Below are 9233 nucleotides of genomic sequence, written 5' to 3' on the forward strand. Positions count from 1 at the left end.
TGGAGGCATTCTTTAATCCCAATGCCAAAATCAATGCCTTTGTCTAAGCCTAGGTCAATGTCACCCCCTTTACCAGAGAAAATCTTCCATCCTCAACCCAGGCAAGAATTTCTCAGATCTATGTCCTCTATTTACGAGGAGCAGTCCTCTGAAGAGGATGTTACTTCAGCTGGGGTTAGATTTACAACCAAGGAGGTTCCTGAGGAATTGATAGACCCAAATTCTAACATGGCTGATCTTTATGATTGCCTTCAGACAGCCAGTGGCCTAGATACTTCCCCTGAAGTAGAGTTTGAGAGGCCAGACCCTGCAGATCATGCAGATCCTGGGTATAGAAACCTATTGGGAAGAGTCATAGACTTCATGGAATGGAAAACAACTTCCCCAAGAATCAACCAGGACGATATGACAGACATCCTTAATGAGGGACCTCAGAGGGACCCTGTTCTCCCTTTCCATAAGGCTCTGCAAAAAAGGGTGATGGCAACTTAGGATACCTGGGATTCTGGGCCTGCAGTAAATAAGAAGTTTGTGGGAAAGTACAGGCCATCCTCCTCAGATCCTGAGTACCTGTCAGCATCCCTGGCCAGAAAGCTTGGTGGTACAAGCTGCAACCTCCACTAGGCAGTCAGCTTATGCTTCGATACCATCTGACAGGGATGACAAAAAAGTTGATGCTTGGGCCCGGAAAGTCTTCTCTTCGGGCAGCATGGCCCTTAAATCTACAAATGTAACTTGCACTTTGGCAAGATTTACATACACCCTGTGGATCAGCGGCTGAACAAATCCCTGAGGGTGAGGAACGGGATGGTTTCCTGGCGATAGTGAAAGATGAAAATTAGGCTATGGAGGAAAGCCTCCAGTCAGGATTGGATACTGCTGATAGTGTAAGCAGGTCCATGGCATCTAGCACAGTCCTACACACATTTGCATGGCTGAGGAAATCTGGCTTTGCACCTGATGTGCAGTCCAGATTACTCAATATGCCCATTGACGGCTTGAGGCTGTTCGGCAGCAATGCGGACGAGAGCTTGGAGAATCTGCAGACCTCGAAAGCGGCAGCTATATCTCTCAGCGCCGCTACAAGACAGCCTCAGCAACACTCCTACGCAAGGTCATCTTCCTGGAGGAGCCGTCCCTTTCATTTCTATTCCCCTTTTTGAAGAGGGAGGGTACAGGCCAGTCAAAGAGGCCAATAGAGAAAACATCCTTGTGGGGGAAGAGGGAAGGGTGCTAGATCATCCCCAGCAGTGGCTACTTCCTCCTCAGCCACTTCTGCAGCCGCTGCAAAGCCACTCTTTAGGTCTTCACCCACAAGACCCCGTTGGGAGGCAGGATCACGCGGTATCTGAACGAATGGCGGGGCATTACCTCAGATGACCCATGATTACTGCCTTCCTTTTCAACAAAGACCTCAAGATCATCCACCGGGAGCCAATTCTGTCAAAATTACAGGCCCGCTCCTTGTGCAGGAGATTTCAACCCTGCTAGAGAAAGGTGCAATAGAACATGTACCTGTAGCGGAGAGGAACCAAGGTTGGTACTCTTCGTATTTTCTCATTCCCAAAAAGTATGGCGGATTGAGACCCATTTGGACAAATTCCTCAGGAAGGACAAGTTCAATATGGTGACCCTTTCTCAGATCCTTCAGGCTCGTCAGCTTCAGGACTGGCTGGTTTTGTTGGACCTTCAGGATGCTTTCTTTCATGTGCCAATCCATTTCAACCACAGAAAGTACCTGAGGTATGCGGTTGGCGGTTCTCACTATCAGTTTCTGGTTCTGCCATTTGGACTGACCTCTGCCCGGGGGTTTTCACCAAGCTGATGGCTGTAGTGGCAGCGAGTCTCAGGAGAGGGGGGATTCACGCCTTCCGTTGCCTGGACGATTGGCTAATCAGGGCAAGTTCACCTGAACTAGCGCAGGAACATCTGACCATGACCTGCCACGTCTTACACAGACTGGGCTTCTCCCTCAATTACAAGAAGTCGCAAATGATTCCACGCCAAAGACTCCAATTCATCGGAGCAGTCCTGGATACTTCCTCAGGGAAAGCCTCGCCTCCCGAGGAGAGAGCTCACCACATTCTGCAGATGGTAAAGTTTCAGAATGCCCAACATCTGCCGGCCCTCGATTTTCTGAGGTTGCTGGCCCTCATGGCATCCTGCATTTTTCTGGTGCCAGAGGACAGATTGAGAATGAGATCCCTTCAATGGGCCCTCAGGATTCAATGGTCCCAATTTTGGGGGGAGATGTCAGATCTTCTGCAAGTCCCGGCCAGAGTGGCTCAAGATCTTCTATGGTGGTATAACGGTAGTGACGGACGCCTCACTCATGGGGTGGGAACCCACACCAACAATCTGACGATCAGCGGTCGCTGGTCTCCATCGGAGTGCAAACTACATATCAACCTTTTGGAGCTGAGGGCTATCAGACTAGCGCCGAAGGCCTTTCTGCCCTCTATATGGGGAAAGAATGTCCTGATAATGACGGACAACACAGTGGCCATGTACTAACTCAACAAAAGAGGAGGCGTAGGCTCACTTCCACTGTGCAGAGAGGCAATGCAGCTCTGGTTCTGGGTTATGCAAGAAGTAATCTCTCTATCAGCAGTTAACCTAGCTGGAGAGCAAAACACGGCGGCAGATGCTCTGACCAGGCAGAGCACAGTCTCCCACAAGTGAGAACTAGCTCAGGAAGTCCTTCAAGAGATATTCACCCTTTGGGGAACCCCTCAAGTGGATCTGTTCGCGACCAGTGCGAACCGGAAGTGCGAACTGTACTGCTCAAGGGAATTTCCCCCAAGACAAGCTCTAGGGGACGCGTTCATGGTGGACTGGGTATTTCCACACCTATACGTGTTTCCTCCAGTCCCCGTGATTCCTCATGTAATCAGGAGGTTGAGAAAGTTCAAGAAAACCATGATCCTAAGTGCCCCAGATTGGGCCAGGAGGACATGGTACCCGGACCTTCTGCACATGTCCATCTGCCCTCCAATACGTCTTCCACAAAGAGAGGATCTTCTCTCGCAAGAGGAAGGTTGGGTTCTCCATCCAGAGGTCAAGACACTCAGCCTTCACGCATGGTTTCTGAGAGGCTAAGATATAAAGATTGGGACCTTCCGGATGAAGTAATGGAGATTTTGCTTTCGGCCAGGAGGCCAGCAACAAAATCCTTCGGTGTCGTTGGAACAAGTTCAGTATCTGGTGCAGGGATAGGAATGTGGATCCATTCTTATGCAATACTCCTACAGTACTTTCTTTCCTTTTACACTTAGCCAATTTGGGGCTCCAAGTTGGCACTATTAAAAGATACTTGACAGCGCTATCTTCAAGCGCGCCTCGGAAGAGGTTTCTTATTTTAAAATGCCTTTAGTTACCCAGTTTCTAAAAGGACTGACAAATGTGTACCCTCCAACGCCTTTTCAGGTTCCCATATGGGATTTAAATTTAGTTTTAAAGTTTCTAATGTGTGCCCCTTTTGAGTCTTTACATTCTTGCCCATTAAGGCTCCTCACTTTGAAAACAATTTTGCTAGTGGCTATAACATCAGCCCGCAGGATGAGTGAGTTGCAGGCGCTCTCTTGTAAGCCTCCTCACACCATTTTCCATAGGGACAAGGTCATTCTAAAGGTCAAACAATCCTTCTTACCTAAAATAGTCTCTGATTTCCACCTGTCACAGACGATTACCTTACCTTCTTTTTACCCTCCACCACATGCAAGTAAAGAGGAGGAGAGATTGCACAGACTGGACCCAAAAAGGGCTCTCAGTGTCTATATTTCTAGACTGGTACATTTCCGACAATGTGACCAACTGTTTGTTGGATATACTGGACACAAATGGGGCCTTGGAGTGTCTAAGCAAACTCTATCCAGATGGATAATTCTAGCAATCTCGGAGTGCTACAAATTGGCTGGGAAGGAGCCTCCAGATGGGCTAAGGACTCATTCAACCAGGGGCATGACAACTTCTACGGCTCTTCAGTCAGGTGTTCCGGTGCAGGATATTTGTGCTGCGGCCCCCTGGTCGTCAATGCACACTTTTGTGAAGCATTACTGCTTGGACTCTACATCATATCAAGGAGGCCTCTTTGCAAAAGCCGTCCTTCATTCAGTCCATGATTGAAATTTCTGGTACTCCCTCCTCCAAATTCTTACTACTTTGGGAGCCTATCTAAGATGAGGAATACGTGGGAGGACACAATCCATTCGAAGAACAAGTTACTTACCAACTTTAATGTTCTTTCGACTGGATGTTCCTCCCACGTATTCCTCATCGACCCTGCCAACCTACCCCTCCGTACAGTTTACGACAGTTGCACTCGAACCTCCTTAAGAGCCAAAGGACTTTGAAAGCCTGATCGACTGATGTGACCATTAACACCCAACGGGTTTGGCTCAACCCCTTTATACTGCGGATTATGTTGACGCTCAACGGCGGCCCTCGAGGGACTACAACTCCACGGCTTCGAGCACAGCGCCCTCTGGTGAAAACATTTTTCCGAAGCAGCAGAGCTGGGAGACAAGATATCTAAGATGAGGAATATGTGGGAGGAACAGTCCAAAAAACGTTACAGTTGGTAAGTAACTTGTTCTTCTCATCCCATTTCATCTGGCGGGCATCAATAACACCACTGCAGACTCCCTCAGCAGGGAGCTACGGTCCTGCCATGAATGGGAGTTCCAGCAGGCAATGACGTCACATCTCTTCAGCATGTGGGGCCGACCCCAGATGGACCTTTGTGACAGCAGCAAACTCAAAGTACCAGGGTTTCAACAGCAGGTCTCCCCAGCCGGGAAGTTGGGAGATGCATTTTCATTCACATGGGAGGGCCTCTTCCTCTACACGCTCCCTCCAATACCTCTGCTGCTACGTGTGATCAACACACTCAAACGCTGTCGCAGTGCGATGATACTGATCGCCCAGGCGTCGCCTCACCAGATCTGGTACCCGGATCTGCTCCGCATGGCGGTAGCGCCAGCTATCCTGCTACCTCCTCTTCCCGATCTCCTCTCCAGAGGAGACGGAACACTGCTGCACGAGGACCCAGCACCACTGAACCTCACAGCTTGGATCCTGCAGCCCTAGAGTTTGGACATTATGACATTGCTCTAGAATGCAGGAAGGTCCTAGCGAAGGCTAGTGCGTCCTCTGCACTATTGTGTTACCGCCACAAATGGAAACGCTTCACGGTGTAATGGGCGCATAAGATTACACCTCACAGTCCCTTATCTTCTGCTGTACCTGTTGCCTGTAGTAAAGGCCGGATTGGCTCACGCCTCCATCAAGGTATATCTGGTGGCCATTTCCCGGTACCTGCGGTCATCGGGCAGGCTATTGCTGTGGTCTCACAGGCTCGTCAAGGAGTTTCTGAAAGGCCTCTTTTGGACTTTTCCACCGGTGAAGGCTCCTGCCCCGGCTTGGGAGCTCAAATACGTTCTTACTAAATCCTGGGGCCTCCATTCGAACCATTTCATCAGGTTCCTCTGAAGTTTCCGTCATGGAAGACGGCTTTAGGCAGGTTAGAGACAATGGTTTAGACATGGCGAGTGACAAACAGAATATAATGGTACACAGTGATATTATGACAAGGGGGTAGATGATTTTTTAAATGTTTTAATTTATTGAGCATTTGTAGGCGCCTATACATCAGAATTGTGTTTCATAGTGCCAATGAATGAGTATGCCTTCTTGCTTATTTTTCTTCCATAGTCACAAAAGGAGCAAGAAAGCCACATAAATCTGCTGGAACTCCTACCCATAAAAATTACATTACTATCTTTTCAATCAAAATAGACAAAAAGTAGCTGTTATGGATGAACCCAGACAGGAAACAGATGTGCAGGATTAAGTTTCAATTTATTGAGATCCCAGATATACGAACCCCAGCCAGGGAAGCAGCCACCAACTGCCTTCACATGGAATATGGAAAGTTGTAACCATTCTCATTCCATACTCTGAACCTTGTGATGAAGACTCCTGACAACAGTAACTAAGATAACAGTATTTGGATAACTATGAAACAGAAACAGATATAATCTTAATCTTATAACTAATGCAAGTTGTCACTGTGCGTATCCAGTCACACACCCCATGGCTACGCGATCCTAATAGCTTCCATAAGCATCCTGTTGAAGCACTCAACGCACCCATTATTTTTTGGGTGGTACGGCGCAGTGGTGACCTGTTCCACACCATATTTACTCAAGAAATCTTGGAACTCTTTGGACACTAGTTGGGAACCATTATCAGATAAACATCTCTTATGGAAACCTTCCCTCCAAAACAATTACTCCAAAGAACGAATAATGCTGCCATTTGAAATGTCCTTTAAGACACATACTTCAGGCCATTTTGATAATAAATCAACTACCACCAACAAGTAATTATCTCTTCCACCACCGATGTTTAAGGGGCCTAAAGATATAACGCAACCCCATCCCACAGTACTCTGGGACATTTCCTCACTACCATGGGAACTTTCTGCACCATGAGTCCCTTATCACCCTCCACACACTCAGTGCATCCTGTCACCTGCTCCTCTATATCCTTGTCTACTCCAGGCCACCAAAACATAGCTCTTACCAACCCCTTCATCCTGGCCACACCCAAATGTCCAACATGGGCCAAATCCACAATCGACTTCCTCATATTGCATGGCAAAACCAACTGATGTCCCCTATGCAAGTAATTTCTCTGAACCCACAACTCATTCCTTACTCTACCATAGCCTACCATGGCTCCATCATTCTTCTTGATGTCACCTCTCACGACCATTGCCAACACGCTCTGATACACTGCATCATGTAGACAAGCTACATCCCAATCATCCTTCTTCAAACTGCTTTGTACTTGAAAAATGTCTCCCAACTCATCCTGTTCTTGTGGAAACTGATCTCTCGCTCCACAGATCTAGAGAAGGCATCTGCCACCACATTATTTTCACCTCGCACATGGACCATGGAAAACTGTAGTCCCTGCAATGCACTCACCCACTTCATAATACGTCTAGAAACTCTTTCTAAACCCCCTTTGGTGAAAATACCAGCTAACAGTTTATGATCTGTACAAATAGTGAATTCTCTTCCCCATAGATGCCTCTTAAATTTCTCAACACCCCACACACAAGCTAGGGCCTCCTTTTCGACAACAGAATACCTGCATTCTGCACTTTTCAAACACCACATTATTCTCCTGCATCAACACCGCCCCAATGCCATAATCACTGGCATCCACAAACAACAATGTATGTTTATCTTCCTCAAAAATCTTTAATATGGGCGAATCATCTATAGCTCTTTTGACCTCTTCAAACTCTCCTTTGCACCTCTCATCCCACTTAAAACTACCCCTTTGTGGGTGAGAATCCTCATGCTCCTGGTTTTATCAGAAAGTCCGTTGATGAACTTCCCATAAAATTCCACTAATCCTAGGAACAAAAGCACATCACCCTTGTACTTGGGTGCTTCCATGCCTTTTATTGCCTCTATGGCATCTTCTTTGGGTTTCACACCCTCCCCGAAATTTCATTGCCCAAATAGACAACTTTGTCTGCCTTAAACATGCACTTCTCCACGGCTATCGTCAATTCTGCCTCTCCAAAATCGTCATCAACCTTTTCAATCGTTCATCATGCTCAATCTCGTTGCGTCCAAACACCAGCATATCATCTTGATAGCACATAACTCCATTTTCTCTTCCAAGTAACCTATACATAATTCTCTGGAAAAGACTTGCAGACACCAGCCCAAGCGGCATTCGTATGCACCTGAACAGCCCCACAGGTGTTATAAAGGCAGTAAGATCCCTAGACTCCTCATGCAATTCAATTTGATGGTATGCAGATTTGAGATCTAAAATCATAAATACCCTTGCGGCAGACACCCCCACCAACAAATCATCTATCCTCGGCAAGGGAAACTTGTCTGCCAACTCCATGCTATTCAAATGCCTGAGATCAATACACAATCTTATCAACCCATTGGATTTTCTTACAACTACTATGGGGCTGGCCCATTCCGATGCTTGTATCCTTTCAATAACCCCATCTTTTTCCATTCTCTTTAGTTCATCCTCTACTTCTTTTCGTAATGCCCACAGTATGGTGCGTAACTTCGCTACCTTAGGTTCCGCCCCCCTCTTTAGTCTGATTCTGTGCACAAAGCCCTTCAAACACCCAAGCTCATTTGCCCTTTGCTCCTTGCCACACTTCTCTGTTCATTGTCATTGTTACCTCTTCCTACTCCCTTCACCGACAACACCTTTTCTGGGTGACTTGCATTAAGCCTGATTTTCAACTCTGCCTGATCACTCCAGGAAAGTAATTCTCCACCTCTGTTCCCAACATAAATAGTGCCCATGGACTTCCTCTCTTTAAAGTGTAACTCTCCATCAAATCTCCCTATTATGTCTATAGGCAGATCCCCATATGCATTTGCTCTTACTCCACCCTCCCAAAGTGTGCAGCATTGAAACTTCTGTTTCCACACCTGCACACCGATTAAGGTGTAATCTGCCCCACTATCAATATGCATGGAGACGGGTACACCCCGAATCATTACCACAGCAAAGGGATTTTTCTTCCTCACCTTTCCCACAATGGCATTCACAGAATTCACCACCTCCCTACCAACTTCATGATATTCGTCATAATCCACATTCATCTTGATCTCATGCACCTGACCAGGACTCAAACTGAAATGTTTGCAACAACAAGCAAGATGCCCCTTCCTACCACACTCATGACATACTATATGTATTGCTAAGCATTCTTTGTCAAAAGCTAGATGTGACATGCTCCCACATCTATAACATCTCCTTCCAGATGAAACTCTGAAGTCTCTGGAAGACCCTGCCTCTCTGGGCGACACTCTGAATTCCTTCGAAGGACCCCACTGTCGACCCAAGACCCTGTTGCCACTAGACTTGCTGTCATGGCGATCTTCATCTCTCTTGACAAAAGTCTCTAGTTGCCGCATGGTCCCGCTTGCAAATTGTCTCTGCGAGACCTTAGAAACTTTCTGCACAACCCATCTTCTGACTTCGTCTTGTCAGTCAATGATTTATTCGTTCTATCCGCTTGAAGAGTTCTGATGCATTTCTCAGTGTGCTCTACTGTCTTCGCTATTTCTATCGCCCCCTACAAGGAAGGATTCCGCTCCTTCCACAATTCCTTCCTGACATTATCATTGGTACACTTAATCATGAACTGGTCCCTTAAGTGCTCATCTTGA

Source organism: Ambystoma mexicanum, chromosome 11 (assembly GCF_040938575.1).
Source record: "Ambystoma mexicanum isolate Mex_15411 chromosome 11, UKY_AmexF1_1, whole genome shotgun sequence".
NCBI lineage: Eukaryota > Metazoa > Chordata > Amphibia > Caudata > Ambystomatidae > Ambystoma > Ambystoma mexicanum.